Source organism: Canis lupus, chromosome 4 (assembly GCF_011100685.1).
Source record: "Canis lupus familiaris isolate Mischka breed German Shepherd chromosome 4, alternate assembly UU_Cfam_GSD_1.0, whole genome shotgun sequence".
NCBI lineage: Eukaryota > Metazoa > Chordata > Mammalia > Carnivora > Canidae > Canis > Canis lupus.
In genome coordinates, this window is record NC_049225.1 from 88,197,221 (window position 1) to 88,213,207 (window position 15,987).

General features: G+C 53.7%; 1 long non-coding RNA gene across 1 annotated transcript; it reads left to right on the top strand.

The window, feature by feature from the left end:
* The first annotated feature begins 28 nt into the window (after positions 1 to 28).
* On the top strand, positions 29 to 10,211 carry LOC119876214. The gene is made up of 3 exons (XR_005358693.1): positions 29 to 544; positions 6,810 to 7,695; positions 9,497 to 10,211. It is a non-coding gene; the product is annotated as an uncharacterized LOC119876214 (long non-coding RNA).
* Positions 10,212 to 15,987: the final 5,776 nt, after the last annotated feature.

Below are 15,987 nucleotides of genomic sequence, written 5' to 3' on the forward strand. Positions count from 1 at the left end.
AATGACATGGGAGAGCAGGAGTGCCTTGTCCTCTCCACACGTGTGGTTGGACTTTGGGAGGAGTAACTCCACCTTGCCCTGGCACCGGAACCCCCAGAAGGGGGCTGGGAAGCTACGAGGAAGGCGAATGTCCTCGTTTGAGCGTGTTACGGCTCGTGACGTGGTGCAGGTCACTCTCCTTGAGTTCGGGCAGGTTGGCGTGTCGTCGGCCGGCCGTAAAGGTTCTTTACTTGTAGATGTGAATGCGCAAAGGTGCCCCGCTGCGCCCTCAGGCTCGGTTTCCAGACCTACCTTTACTCGAGCAGTTAGTTGAGGAAGAAAATAACGTAAAATGTTTAGACCTCACTTTTGGAACAAAAGCCGGCCTCAGGGCTCAGCACGAGGGGGCTCCCTGTCCGGGTGGCTCAGGGGAGTCTCGGCAGAGATGGGCTTCGCCGCGGAGCTCAAACCCCTCGAGCTATCCCGTGACTCGGGAAGAGTGACTTGGTTTTTCCGTGTGTGCAAGGGGGTGTTCGTTCCCTCCCTGGTGGAGGGGGCTGAAGAGGTAAGTGTTAAGGTTCTTCTCCCTTAGAGAGCAAGCCTGCTCCAGCAAGGACGTGGCGCTGCCGCGGGAGCGGTGTGTCTGCGGAGCGGCCGCCGGGGAGCGCTGGCCCTTACCACGTGCCCACTGGCCCTCTCAGCAGACCTAGGGCTTCTGTAAACCTCGGGTGCAGAGTGCAGTTAATTGTGTTTCCTCGGTGCACAGGTTCGCTCTCACTAACCACGGAGGGCTCCCTGGCCGTAAAGATCTTCCTTCATCCTGTTTTCCGACATTGTTCTCACACAGCGACCCTGTTCCCCGGTGTTTGACACGTCTCTAAATCTACGTCCTGGGAAAAGGATGTCCTGCTCCACAGGTGCTGTGTTTCTAAGCTACACTTCACTGAACGTACATGACACCGCGCCGTAGCTTTTGTCGTCTTTGTTTCCCATTCAACATTTTGTCACTCGGCGCGACATGCAGAGATGATTGCCGCGGACACCTGCTGTCTCCAGCCCCCGTTACCAGCCCGGCACAGTCTGTGTGCCTTGTCTGTATACACACCCCTTAACTTTGGGGTGTCCTTACCTGGGGAGAGTAATGACGGTGTTGGCCGACCAGTAAAGTACTCCCTGCACTTAGCACGCAATTTCATCTCACTTCTCTCCACATCATAATTTTATAAAACACAGGTTCTTTGCCTTTGGGAAGGAGGGCACAGAAAAAATACACATCATCCATGCAGTCCTAAAAGTTTTTTCTTAACGATGAGGACTTTTAAGATTACTTTTCTGAGCCACTTTCAAATAGGCGATACAGTATTCTCCGCTACGTTCCCCATGCTCACCCCGTGACTTACGAAGGTTTCCACTCTGACCCCCTGCACCCATGCATTTCCTTGGGATCGAATCCAGAATGAATCCAAATTAACCCGAAAGTGAATCTTGAGTAAATCAGATTCCTGTAGCTGTTTCCCCTCAGTGCCTGTTCCCTTTAAGTCCGTCGCCCGAGCTTGCAGTGGGCAGCAGATCCTATCAGGCCTTCCTCCGCGCCAAGGCTGCTGCGGCTGCTGTGACTCGCGTGGAGCCGCCTCCCGGGAGCGCACCCAGGACCAGGATGGCCCCGGCAAGGGGGTTCGTCTGGCATTAGCCCGAGACCTCAAGGCTGGGATCAGCAGTGGGAGAGCATTGCCTTGTCCGTGTGCATGAAACCACGGCCCTGGCGGCCCCCGCACCTCCTCTGCAGGCTAGCCACAGGCTCGATGTGCTCTTTCTGCTTTGCCGAGTGTGGATTTGTTCCAGGGAGTGGAAAGGGCCGTCACGCGCCACCTTGCCTCTCAGCTGAGAGGTGTAGGGGCTGCTGCTTCACAGCTGAGGGAACAGACTCCAGGAGGTTGGGTGACTTGTTCAGGGAGGCTCAGGGAACCAGACCGGGTGAAGCCTGGCGCAGCACTCTCAGCATCGCGGCACTGCGGCAGCAGCGTCCCGTCTGGGGAGCGCTCTGGGGGGCCACGGGCCTTTACACAAGCCTGTTAAACCCGCAGCAAACCCCGAAAAGGGTCTTGGTCTAAATCTAGAAAGACCTGGAATTTAACGCCCTGCATATGATGCAAGCACAAGTAACATAAATATCAGCACGCGCCAAGGAAAAGACCTTTTCTTTCCTAGATTGTGAACATATTTTGCCCCCAACCTCTTTCCCTATTTGTGGACTCCTACTTCCACTGTTTTCCCCCACCTTAGTCATTTCTAAACTGTTGAGATCCCGTTGGGTAGTGTTAATTTGGAATCCGCAATAATCCGTTTGCAGGGGACCAGGTGAGAGCTGTGCCGCTGGCCCTGCGTGTGCGACATCCTCGCGAGGGAGGTGCTGCTAGTCCTGGCGAGCTCGAAAAGTGCTCAGAGGAAGGCGACGTGCTTAGGCTCATCGGCGACGGCACCAAGTCATGACGCGGAGATGAGGGCGATTGGGTCAGCTTGTGTATCCCACAGACCTTTGAGTTTTCCAATACAACGTACTGACGATCACCTGTGGGGCCGCCTGGGGCAGCCCGTGTTGCCAAATCCGTCTTCCCTCTTCCCGGCCACACACTGTTACCCAGGGTCCCGGGAGGCGGGCTCTGCTCGCGTGGCTGGATGGGGGTCCACGGGTGGGAGCAGGGGTGACGGGCGCGAGGCGAGCGCCATCCCCTCCACCGCGAGACCTGCTGCATGTTAGAATCCGCCCGTCTCCTCCGCGGCTGGACGTGAGGGGCCGGGGACGGGTGGCGCGGGAGGAAGCCGGTCCCCAGGAGGCTCGGGGACCTTGCCCAGGTCCCCACACACTCCCCGGGCCGTGGGGCAGGCCGCCGTTCCTTATGTTCCGGGGGGCCTGCCCTCAGCCGGGCGCAGGGGAAGGGCCTCCAGGTGGTTCGGGATCTTGTCGATACTTTCCACGTCCTCTCTCCCGTATTCTTTTGGAGACCGTACAGACTGGAAGCTACCGTTTTAGGTGGCAGCTTCACGACGTGCTGCTAACCACTTGCCCGTCGTCTCCCTCCTTGAGGCCGGGTTGGCCTCCGCGACTCCATCGTTACCAGTAAAATGCAGAAGAGACGCTGCTGACTCGAGAAGCCGCAGAAGGCAGTCGGCTCCCGCCTGGCCTCCTTGCACACCCGACCACCTAGAGTCCTGAGCTCCGCCGAGGGCACGCTGTATAAAAGCCCAGGCCACGGCGGAAGTCCCTGGAAGAGCCGCAGTCGGTTGGCTGAACCTGCCGAGCCCCAGGCAGCACGGGCACCGCGGCCGGCGTCTACGGGCACCGTCGGTCAAACCCGGTGCGGTCCAGCCTCGACCCTGGCAGGACCTGCCGTCATCTGATGGCAAGCACACGACACATCCCAAGCGAGGCCCACCCAGGGGAGACCTTCCAAGACCCCCACCCCACAGAACCATGAGCTTAATAGTCATTTCACAGCAGCGGTAGTAACCGGGCACCTCACCGTGACACTGTCACACGGTCTACATGACTTTGATTTCCATGTACCACCCGATGGTGTTTTCCTGTCAATATGCTTTTAAGGGCACGGACTTTACGTGCATCGTATTCCCTGATTATTCCAGCACCCACAAGAGGTAGATACGTTATTCCCGTTTCACGGCTGAAGGATCTGGGGCATAAAAGCCCAAGGTCATGCTGCTCTTAATCGCTCGATGGTCTGTGCTGAAAAATGAAAGGCTGCCTGACTCCTGGAGTTTCACCCTTTGGTGACACATTGAGGTGACCTCAGCCCCACCACCCCACCTCTTCCCTCGCTCTAGCGGCCAAGAGCCTGGATGCTTGTGGTGGTCTAAGGCTGACCCACCTTGAAAGCACGGAAATGCCCGTTTCCCCACGTTGTCTGTGCTGTCCCCACGGCACTCCCCAAAGTCCGACTTTTTCAGCTCCTTCAAAACATAATAAACTTCTAATATGAACTGTTTGCCGAGTAAACACGTGCGTCTCTTTAGAGGGGAAGAATGCATCTATATTTAGTGTGTGCCTGAATCTATATTAGAAGCATTAAAACTACTCCCAAAGCCTCACATTTATGTTTTCTTAAAGAAATCTATAATTTCGGTTTCATCGAGTAAGACCTGTAAATCCTAGATCCGAGGCGTTTGTTCGGATACCGCGTCCTCGTGTTTCGTTCTTGCCCCACTTGGTACCCATCCTCGGGGCCGACCTCGCCGGGGCTGCTGGGCCCCGGACGTGTCACCCGGCCCACGATTACCCGCCCTATAGACCTAGCATCCGCAGACGTAGAAAATGGGCTGTATTTGTCAAAGCGAGGTGTTTTCGTTTTCCTGAAGAGGTTTTTGTGGGCCGGGTGCCGCCGGATGAGAACATCACCCTGGCAGTCAGTGGAAGCTACTGTGACGTCTGCTGGGACCCAGACCCTCCCCACAAAATCTCTCTCCTGTCCCTCCTCCAAGTGAATGAAGTGTATCTGGATGACTTGGTAATGCAGTCCTTCATCTTTATTTCCTGGAAAGAAACGCAAAAACTGGTGAGAATTCGTTAGGAACAACAGCTGGAACAAAGGACTTACCAAGTGGCAGGTCTTCAGGACGTGCTTTCCGTCGTATGAATTCGGTGCGTCCCCACGACGGTGTCGCCTCTGGGATTGGAAGCAGTGGCCTCCAGGTGGGCACCTGAGGCAGGAAGACGCCTCCTTGGCTACGACGCGGCCAGGCTGGCCCGTGACCCAGCAGGGAGGGCTCCAGGTGCGGTGCTTGTTCACCCCGGCGCCCTCGGCCCCAGGACCCGTTTCCACTTCTGAGGAGTATCGAGGACCTGCAGAGCTTTAGTGTTTGTTGGCTGCGTCCCCCGGTGGGCGCCCTGTTAGGAGTGAACACGGGGAGACCGCAAGGTGTCCGCAAGGTGTCCGCTAGCCTAGTGTAAGATAACGGGATCCTTCCCTGTTAACCTGCCGTCTGCTCGTGAAGGATAACCGTGCTTCCCTAGAACAGCCGTGGTGGGAAGGGTGGTCCGGTCCAGATTTTCTGCAAACACCTCCCACGTCCAGTGGAACAGCAGGCGTCCGACTGTCAATCCGCTCCTGTGTTCTGTGTGTGCTGCACGTGCATCATGTGCTCCTGGACACCCCGCTGAGGCCTAGTGAGACGCCAGGGGTGCGAAAGGCAAGCACCACCCACTTACACTCTCCTAGAAGCAGCTTCCACCTCGCCTGGCCGCTGCAGAGGCCCCGCACCTCACTTTGAGTAGCCCTGCTCTGTGCCACCCCAGCCTCCCCGGCCTCCCCAGCACAGGGGTGGTCTGACGGTGAGCACTCCTTAAGGAGCACCGAGGCCTTGGCCCGCAGGCTGCTCTGCAGGGGCTGGGGTGCACGGAGGCCGAGGGGTGCCCTGGCCCTGCCTTGGTCGCCCACGCCCTGTGTCGCTCCCTTGGGGGCCTCCGCCTCCAGCTGCTTTCGGGGGGCTGCAGGGATGGAGCAGGCATGCAGACCTCGGCGCCAGGTGTCAGGGCGCCCGGAGCAGGGAGCCAGGCAGCAGGGCTTCTGTCCCCACGGCCTGCAGGGAGCAGGGAGTGGAGGGGACGGGAGGGGACAGGAAGGGAGCCCCGCAGCAGACACATGCCTCCCCGTGTGCACCAGGCCAGGCTGCAAGTCCGGTCAGGAGGCCACGCCCCGGGTTCCAGGGAGCCTCTGGGGCCAGGAGACCGTGAGGATGGGGGCCACGCTCCCCAGGGACAGCAGCACCCCATTTGCCCTGCGCCTTGGAAGTGGCCCCAAGTCACAAAGCCCCTTTCAGGAGTGCCTGGGGGCCCAGGCTGACTTGAGCTCGGGGGGACCCCGGGTGGGGATGGAGCCCTGGGCCGCCCTGTGCTCAGGATGCCAGCCTGGGAGCCCCCCCGCAGCTCCCCCTCCCTCTCTCTCACATAAACGAATCTTAAAAAATAAAGAAAGAAATCCATGCTGAGAGCCCCGGGGACCTGTGGCCTGAGAGCTCCGGGGTCCCGGGGTCTGCAGGTGGGGACCTGGGGTCTGAGAGCTCCAGGCCTGGGGTCTACAGGTGGGGACCTGGGGTCTGCAGGTGAGCCCTGGGGGCGGCCGAGTGCCGCTGCCCGGCGCCAAGCTCGGGCCGAGTCCGTGCCCTTTCGTGCCATTCTTTTGACGTCACGAGCAAGCAGCAGACATGTCCATATCCAGAAAGCTCTGTACGGCTTCCTGCCTCCCAGCCAGCGTGATGGGAGCCGGGGGTTGGGGCGGGGGCCCTCAGGGTCGTGGGCAGACGCCGTCACCGAGGGCGGGGTGGGGTCACCCACGGGCCGGCGTGTCACATTCTCGATTTTGTTTCGACAAATGTCTTGATGAGCGTGTAGAAGGTCGGTACGTGGTCTGGAGGACCCCCCCCCGCCCAGGACCCTAACCTGAATAGTGAAGATGGGGGAGCCCGCAGTTCGGATGACGACGCGGCCCGAGGGGGTCGGCGCTGAACACGCGGTCCCGGGGGAGCCTCCGCGTGGGGCCTGCACCGAAGCTGCGTGGCCCCCAGGTCCGACCTCCACAATCTCCAAGACGCGTGTCGTTTAAGGATAAGATCCTGTGAGTCGATGCCCAACGACACGGGAGGATCTCGGCTCCCCGCAAGCAACATCTGAAGAATTTATCAGAATTTGAAATCACACGAGTTTCTGATGAGGCTCGAGGCTCTAGAGAAACCGTTTCAATCTCCGGCTTTTCTGGGATTTTATAATAATCTGTAGCTTCAAAGATAAAAAATAATAATAATAATGATTTTTTTTTCAGCCTCCACCGATATTGTCAGCCTGAGTCCAGCGGGAGAGGTGTCACGTTGACCTGGACATCACACTTAACACGAATTGGTAGGCACTTTATTCGTTGATTCCAAGTTGAGGACGTATAATGGATGATGGCAACGGGCCGGTCGGGTCGCCGGTGTCCGGTGTCCGGGTTACAACGTCCCCTCCCTGGCCGGGCCAGTAACGTCTGCTCGTCTGCTCGGAGGAGACGGGCAAGTAGAAAGGTCACCTCTCTGTGCCGCTGACCTCAGTTACCTCGGTGGCTGCCGGCTTCTCTCCTGTTCTCCGTCTCCCTCCACCTCCCTCCCCTGCTTCCCTCCCTCCTGTTGTCCCACCTGCCGTGGCTCCTTCTCCGCTTTCATTCTCTAGGATCCATTTAGGAAAAGTAATTACAATCGCACCAGTCGCTGGAGCCAGGGCTTCTCCGAGATCCCCGGACCACGGTGTGAGGACCACGCAGACGGGGCCCCTGGGGCCTCTGGTCTTCACGGGGACGGACCGCAGCAGGCGCTGGTAGCGGGTGCAAATCCCGAGCGTCTGGCCGGCCTCCGGCTGGAGGCGCTCACCTCCCCTCCCCACTGCAGGACTGCTGACCTTCGGGGGCTCCCCGGGGTCTGCTGGAGGATGGCCATGAGGGGAGGGAGCTGGCCGGCCCGCCGCCCTCTGCACTGGGGCTCACCCTGTGGCTCCATGGGACGAGGCCGAGGGCGCCCCCGGCTGCGGAGCCGTCGGGCCTGGCCTGAGGCCCTTACCCCGGGTGCACGTGGGTCCCCCCTGCCCCCCCACTCCCTCCTCTACTTCCTTAGGGGCAGAGCCTGGCCTGATGTCTGGGGAAGCAGCAGAATTGCTGCGGCCGGCCAGGAAGGCCCGAGGTGAGCTCCTGGGGCCGGGTGGGCAGCGGGGCAGCACCTGAGCCGGCGGACAAGCCACGGCGGTCACCGGGCGGCAGCTGGGCCCCACGGGGGGCGGGTGCTGATGTGGTGGACTTGGGGGTTTGCTGCTCCTGCCGTGAAGGGACGTGGAGACAGGCTGCGCCACCCGTCAGCACCCCAAGGCTGCCGGTGAAGGCCCAGGGCCTCGTGGGCTTCCTCCGCCCCCGCAGCCAGAGGCCGGGAAAAGCCAGGGCCCAGCCTGCGACGTTCTTACAAGACCTGCGCAGCGGGAGGGACACGTCGGCTTTGTCACGGTCAGGGCGCCGGGGCACTGATGTCGTGTCTGGGGCTCACAAGTCCCGGAGCCACACAGGCCCCTGAGCCCCCGAGCCTAGGAGCCCACTGCTCCCTAGGAAGCTAGTGTGGCCCCCCCCGAGGCTGATGCGGGACCGCACCATCAGGCTGTGCCCCCCGACACCAGGCCCGCTGCGAGAGAGCGCCAGCAGGGACACCCCACGGGCCAGATGGACCCCACTCAGGTCCCACTCACGTCGGCTGCACAGTTGCGGCAGGGCCCGCATGGCTCGCGAAGCCCGCCGTGGGTTTCCTCGGCTCTTTCCATGAAAAGTCTGCTGACCTCTGAACTGGAGTCAAATCCTCACAAAACCCAGCGGGAAGAGGGCCAGTCCCGAGGGGGGAAGGCGGGGAATGTACACCAGAAAGGTGGGGGGCCTGGCCGCGAGCAGGGGCAGGAGCACGGGGAGCACGGAGGGTGCGGGCCTGACTTCCGAGCATCTGACGATTAAGGGGAGGGAATCCAGTTGGATACAGGACAGTTTTCGGGCCCGCGAGCGCTCTCCTCTCAGATACGGGATTTAGCACTCCTGGTGGGCTCTCGGAGCCTAGGGGAGCAGTGCCCAGTAAGCGGAGGAGCTAAGTGGGCAAGGCTTTGGCAGACGGTGGAGAAAAAGATCAAAGGCTCAAGGAAATGGGCCTGCTAGGGAGGATGCACTCTGGAGACCTGCGGACTATGCCAGGTCCCTAAGCTCAGAGGCGTCCAGAGGATACCGCTTACCCGGGATGTAAGGAATGAGCCGGTGACAGGGTAAGCCTCACAGAGCAACTCAGGGCAGGGCTGAAATGATAAAAGATGGCATTCTAGGACGAGGCTCCCTGAAAGCAGGGATAAGATCTCAGAGTGACCGAGCCCAGGTGGCAAAACTGGGACATCAGGAGCGAGGAGGATGCTGTTGTCATGAGGGGCAAGAGGCCTTTGGGCATGGAGAGCAACAGAGAGAATGGAGACGACGTGGTGTCCTTAGAGGCCGGATAGAGGGGTGGCCAACAGGGAAACACTAACAAACACCCCACTGAAAGGTAAGGCCAGTTTCCAGACCTGAGCCTGTCCTTTGACCCAGAACCTGTTGCCTGAAGGAAAGGCTGGTTGGAGGAAGGGTTCTGCTACACAGTGGCAGGTGCGAGTGGTAATAATGTCCTAGCTTTTGCCCTGCGGGGTCTGTGGCCATTTCCTTTAGTAACTAATGGGGGAAAAGGCAATTCCAGGTATTTCAAGGACTCTTGGGCATGGTAATCTCCACTGATACTCAGGGATTTTTATTTTATGTTTCATCACGGCCCTTTGCTCAAGTGGGGGCCTCCGGGAGGTAGGTAATAAGAAACCCAAGCCCCGTCTAGTTTACAGTGGGTTCTTGGGATGCACGGATCCCCTGTGTGATTGCTCAATCTCTTAATTGAAGTGGATGTCTTTAGTAGTGGTCACAATCCCCTTCTTGGTTCACAGAGTAAGATGCTGCAGTGAAGAAGGCCACACGGAAGCCTCTGAAGCTTTCCCATTGTGATCAAGAGGGTAGATGGAAAACAACACCACATCTTAACCCTGCAAGGGTCGTGGTCTCCATCACGTCCTCATCTAATTCGCCATTCTTCCTTGGTCAAAACCAGAGATCCTGGTTATCGAGAGTGGACCAACCACCATCAGGTCAGCTAATTATCTGACGCTCCTACCGCCGCTACTGAGCATCTGAACTTGTAGCAAGAGAAATCAAGACCGAGGCCTCAATACAACACCCTTCCCTGCAGAGACCAACTAGTTACTTGTCAGCAACTTGACTACCGGGATCCTTTTGGATGTGAAAAGTGACACTGATGTATCTTGGCCGGAACTGGGACCTATTCGAGAAATCGAGAAATGACTTTCCCTCTTCTGCCCACAGGGAGTTCGCCAGCACGACCCTCTATGAGTTTATGAGATTATGTGATAAACGGATGTGCAGTCCTGAATAATGTTACCCTGGACCAAGTATCCCAGTGGATAGCAAGAGAGGAGCTACGGTGGGCCCAAGTCCTTCAGTTAATGCAAATGCTTTATACTTTAGTGCGGTACCAGTAGTTTGTTTTTGCTTTTGTTTTGCTTGCCTGAGAAGACGCATCTGGAAAAATGTTTCTATGGCTGATGTCAAAGAAATTACTGCCTAGGTTTCCTTCTAGGGGTTTTCCTCGGGCGTGGGGGTGGGGGTGGGGTGGGGTTCACAATTAGATCTTTAATCAATTTTGAGTTCATTTTTGTATATGGTATAAGAGAGTGGTCAAGTTTCACTCTTTTACATGTAGCTGTCCAGTTTTCCCAGCACCGTTTGTTGAAGAGACTTTTTCCTATTATATATTCTCACCTCCTTCATCATAGATTAATTGACCATCTAAGTATGGGTTTATTTGTGTGCAGTCTATTCTGTTCCACGGACCTATGTGTCTATTTTGTGTCAGTACCATACTGTTTTGTTTAATTAAAAAATGGGCAGAAGACCCCGATAGACATTTTTCCCAAAGAAGGCATACAGACGGCCAACGAGCACATGAAAAGATGCTCAGCATCACTCACCATCAGGGAAATGCAAATTAAAACTGCAGTGAGATACCACTTGATACCTGGCAGGGTGGCTAGAGTAAAAAAGACAAGAAATAACAAGTATCGGTGAGCGCATGGTGCACTGTGGATAAAAACACAAGTTAGTACAGCCACTATGGAAAACACTATGGAGGCTTCTCAAAAAAAATAAATATAAGAGGGACGCCTGGGGGGCTCAGCGGCTTAGCGCCTGCCTTTAGCCCAGGGCGTGACCCCGGGGTCCTGGGATCGAGTCCCACATCGGGCTCCCTGCATGGAGCCTGCTTCTCCCTCTACCTGTGTCTCTGCCTCTCTGTGTGTGTGTCTCATGAATAAATAAATAAAATCTTAAAAAATATATATATAAGTATACATTGTCACCCAGTAATTCCACTACTGGGTATTTACCCAAAGAAAATAAAACATTTATTCAAAAAGCTACATGCACCCTCTGTTTACCGCAGCGTTATTTCCAATAGCCGAGCTGTGGAAGCAGCCCAAGTGTCCATCACAGATGAATGGATAAAGAAGAGGTGGTGTATACACGATGGAGTATTAGCCATAAAAATGAGATCTTGCCATTTGTAACAACCATGGATGGACCTAGAACGTATAATGCCGAGTGAAATAAGTCGGAGAAAAAAAAAAGACAAATACCATATGCTTTCACCCCTATACGGAATCTTAAAAAACAAAATGAATAAACAAGCAAAGAAGGAAAAAGACAACCAACAACAAAAAACCAGACTGTTAAGTACAGAGAACCAACGGGTGGCTGCCAGGCGGAAGGTGGGGGGTGAGAGATGGGGTGAAATAAAGGGGATTAAGAGGTACAAAATTCCCGTTACAAAATAAATAAGTCACAGAGATGAAAACTGTAGCATAGGGAATACAGTCAATAAGATCGTAGTAACACTGTTTGGTGACAGGTCCCTTGGCTCATGGTCGTGAGTGCTGGGTAATGTATGGAATCGTTGAATTACTATGTTGTACACCTAAAACTAATATGACACTGCGTGTTAATTATACTTCAATTTTTAAAAAACTGCTAATCAATTATCCTTCCAGTCAAGGTACATTGAATGGAATCATCACATATATATAAAAAAAAAAAAAGGAATCATCACACATAACACTTTGACAAAACATGTCATTAATGAAGTGGTTTTCCAGAAAAAAAAAAAACCCCAGGGATTAAGAGTAAATAATCTTTCTCTTACAAATTGAAAATTAAAATATTCAGTAGTTTGTCATTCAGTGGCAAACACTTTGCTGAACACAAAGGGCTTTGTTTCTAGGAGAAGTCCTCTCTGCGCGGAATTTTTCCTTCAGTGAGCTTCGGGTGTTTCAATTATTTATTTTTTAATCAAGTTCTAATCCGTTGTTTGGATAGATGTTTCTGAAGTATTTTTAAAATGTACTATGTTTTTAAAATTAGATCTCCATCTGTCATTATAGGGAATGTGTGTGGGCAGATGGTGAATGGACTTATTTTTAACCCCTGAAAGCTATCAGCTTGCTTGACTGTATCCCGGGGAGGAAGGGCCATGAGGAGCGCTTCTGGCCTCCTCCTCAAAACCCGTCTCACTCCACTTCGAGACCCGAGCATCAGCTTTTTGAAACAAACAAATCATTACCTTGACCTCTTTCGAGAGGGTCCCGGACGCGAGGTCTGCGGAACCTGGAACCCGGGCTTTCTTTCCGTCTCCAAATTATGTCTTTGCAACAAGAAAGACTTGTTCACTGAAAGAGAACATGGGAAGTGATTAATCTTTTTCATTTCTCCACTTTTTGGTGTCCTCGTAAACATCGTTTCTTAGGATTAAATTTTTTCCAATATGAAATTTTCCAAACATACACACGATGGTATGGAGAGCGGTTCGAAGAGTTTCCGTTTACCCATTGCTCAGCTCCGACGATTATCAACACATCATAAATCTTGTTTCATTTAGCGATGGCTGCCTCTGCCCCTTCCCACAACACACAATCACGTACGCGTGCGTGTGCGAGTGTGCGCACGTGCACACACACACACACACACACACACACACAATATCTTCCTGGAATATTTGAAGAAATGCCAGACATTGCATCATTTTCCTCCTAAAGTACTATATATGCATTTAAACATATAAAGTGAGACTTATTAAAAAAAATAGCTGTCCGGGTATTGTCATACTCCAACACAGCAATATCCTGAATATCCTAATACCCAACCCATATTCAAATTTCCCCAACTGTCGCAAGGTCGCTCTTTCACAGTCAGCCTATTCAAATACCGGGAAACAGCCAAGTCCATCAACTGCACGGTCACCATCTCTCTCAAGTATTTCATCCACATAATCCCTTCTCCCCTCTCACGCCTTTGCCTTTGTTCGAGAAATCAATTTATCCTTTATGCTCCAGGTTCTAGAACTGCACCAGTGCTTCCCTGTGATGTTTCCACCTTGTTCCCCTGTCTCTGTGCTCCCTATAAACTGGTAGACCCGAGACTTGATTAAAGTCCGGTGATTTTTTTAGGCTGTAATATTCCTTATCCTGTGAACGTCCGGTGGAATCACAGCCGAGCTCACGATGCCGGTGGCTCACGTTCAGTGCTGCCAATCATCAGCCCCGACGTCCTCTGGAGCTCGGCCGGCAGTCCCCGGGGCACTCCCCAGCCGCCACTGCCACTGCTCCACTGGGGCTCCAGATGGCAATTTTCCTACCGTCATCCGTCCTACCCCGTGAGCCCCACTTCTGCACGGAAGACTTTGTCCTCATCAGTTCTATGGCCGCCCTGAAAGGCCGCATACACGGGAAGGGCCGGGCAAATTCTCGATTCTTTCTGCATATTTATCAATGATCAGAGTAATGAACTGGCGCCCTTATAACCTCCAATGGCTGCTAGTAAGTCTTTTAGAAAGTCTCATTATGAACTCATGGATTTCTACATATTTAATATCTTAATTGAACTTAACTACTCTTTTCGGTAGTCGTACTGCGCCATCGTGGCGCATGGGGGCCCCATTCAAGTTAGCTTTGCTGTCATGTGACCCATTTGGTCTTTGATAGTTTCTTGCTTTTCTGCATTTCAAGCTGTCCCAGGCTTATCTCGAACGTTTCAGGTTCCATATAGATTCCCAAAGGTGGTTTACTGGGACAAGAGGAAGTGACTGTTTTTTTTAAAAGATTGATTTTAGATAAAGAGGGAGCTAGAGGATGAGCGGGAGGGGCAGGGGAGAGGGAGAGAATCTGAAGCCGACTGCATGCTGAGTGCAGAGCCCAACACGGGCCTTGGTCTCGGGACCCTGGGATCACGACCTGAGCCTAAACCGAGGGCCGAGCTGGTCAACTGACTAGGCCACCAAAGCGCCCCGGGACTTGACTATTTTTAAGGTGTTCTGACATAGTGGGAAGAGTCTGGGATCTGGAGCTGCGTAGATCTGGGTTAGAATCCTTGTTCCATCGCTTGCCCGTTCTGGACTCTTAAAAAGGCTTTGTCTCACAAAATGAGGCTAAGAAGAGCCTCTATACGGAAGAGGACGTTACAATAACAGAGAAAATCATTTTATCATGACGTTAAGTGGAAAAAGCAGGATTCACACTTGTATACGAAATGCACAGGGAAGCCGCCATGATCAAACACGCTTCTGTGTGGATAGTGGTATCTTTTCATGGGGGGACGACGGGTCGAGAGCGTCTTCTTTACGCCTCGTACTAGAATTTCCCACGTAACCTAGAATGGGAATAAACAATATGACTTTATTAAAAGAAAAATAAGCCTCTACCACAAATCCTATAGTGTTGATTAAAATTCATCTGGGATGGGAATCACTGCATACTCTTTTTTTGGGTATCTCTCACGGTCAATTGAATCTACTTGTCCTTTAACAGAATTTAATGCAAATTGTATAATAAAGAAACATATCGATGGAAGTATAGGCTGCCATCTGCTTCCTTGCTCTGTGCCGTGTCGTATTGATTTCAATAGACCAGGTCAAAGCTGTTTCCTGCTTTCAAGGATGACCTCTGCAGGCCTCATACTACCTTGCCTTCTGGCTCCCGGAGGAGAGCCTCTAATTTCTGGATTGGCAGCTGAAGGCAGAGCAGTAAAAACAGGAAGTAAACTAAAAATCTCCGTTTGACATGCTTATAAATCAATGTTCCTATGGGACAGAGTTGTTGGTGTTGGTGCTCATTGAAAATAGTCTTATCGATCAGAAACCGAAACCGGTTGGTTTTCTCATTCGCCTGAGGACTCAGATTGATTTAGGTCGACTTGTAAAACACGATTCCATCTGTAATCCTTTAAAACTATGACAAATAATAAAAACTTCTGTGGATGATACCTGCAGAGGTCTCTAATCTAGGATTCAATCTGATTTTTCAGGAATGAGATTTTCGTGTTGGAGTCAAGGGTCATCGTCTCCTCTTTTTAAAATGTGCGGTGAAATTCTATAGACATTTGGGGTCTAAGGGAAAGTGAGGATCACCGGTAACATTCTTCGCATGTTTTTTTTTTTTTTTCCTATTTAAATAGATCTTATTTCAAAAGAGAGTTCTTGATTTTAATACTGAAAGAGCAGAGGCAAAAAAAAAAAAAAAAAAGAGAGTGGAGGCTAAGAACTGCACGGGGTAAACGTGACCACGGTGGCCTGTCCCGATCAATGCCGAACCATGAGTTGCCTTTGATACATCTTCAGGTGGCTGCGTAAAAAGAAACGTGTAAAATCAAGTGTCCTGGTAAGTGCAGACACCTGGTGAGGCCTGTTGTCTCCTTCACTCTTGTTTCTTATTTCTCCTCGGCGATGAGCTGATTCGGATGCTGATCTATAGAAGAGCCGAACCCAAGCATCCGGGCTCAGGACCACTGTCCCTAAGAGCGCCGCCCCACGCAGCGCGTCCTCGGTGAGCCCTCGCTCCAGCTGTGGCTTCCCTGTTGCACGAGAGGAACACGCCGGTGGTGCGGCCGGTGCTGCTCACAGAGGCCCTCCAGCCCCGGCGGCCGGGCTGTGCGTGCACGGGCGGGACAGGACACATTCGCACGGGGCACATGCCAAGTGTAGTGTGCGACCTACGGCGACGGGAGCCCCTCGGCCAGGGGTCTCCAGAGAGACAGAACCAACAGCATCTCTCTCTGTCTCTCTCGCTCGCTCGCTCGCTCGCCATTTGCAGGAATTGGCCCAGGCAATTGCGCGCAGCTGGAGTCTGGGATGGATGGAGCAGGCGGGCCGGGCCGGGGGCCGCGGAGGAGATGCCTGTTGAGTCCGTGATCCGAGGCGGCTCTGGGGCCCAGGTCCCTTCGCCCTGGGGCCTCTCAGTCTCTGTCTGGTAAGTAAGGCCCCGCTGACGGGCTGAGGCTCACCGGGGGGCCCCTCGGGAACAAGCTCTAGATGCCAACGGCC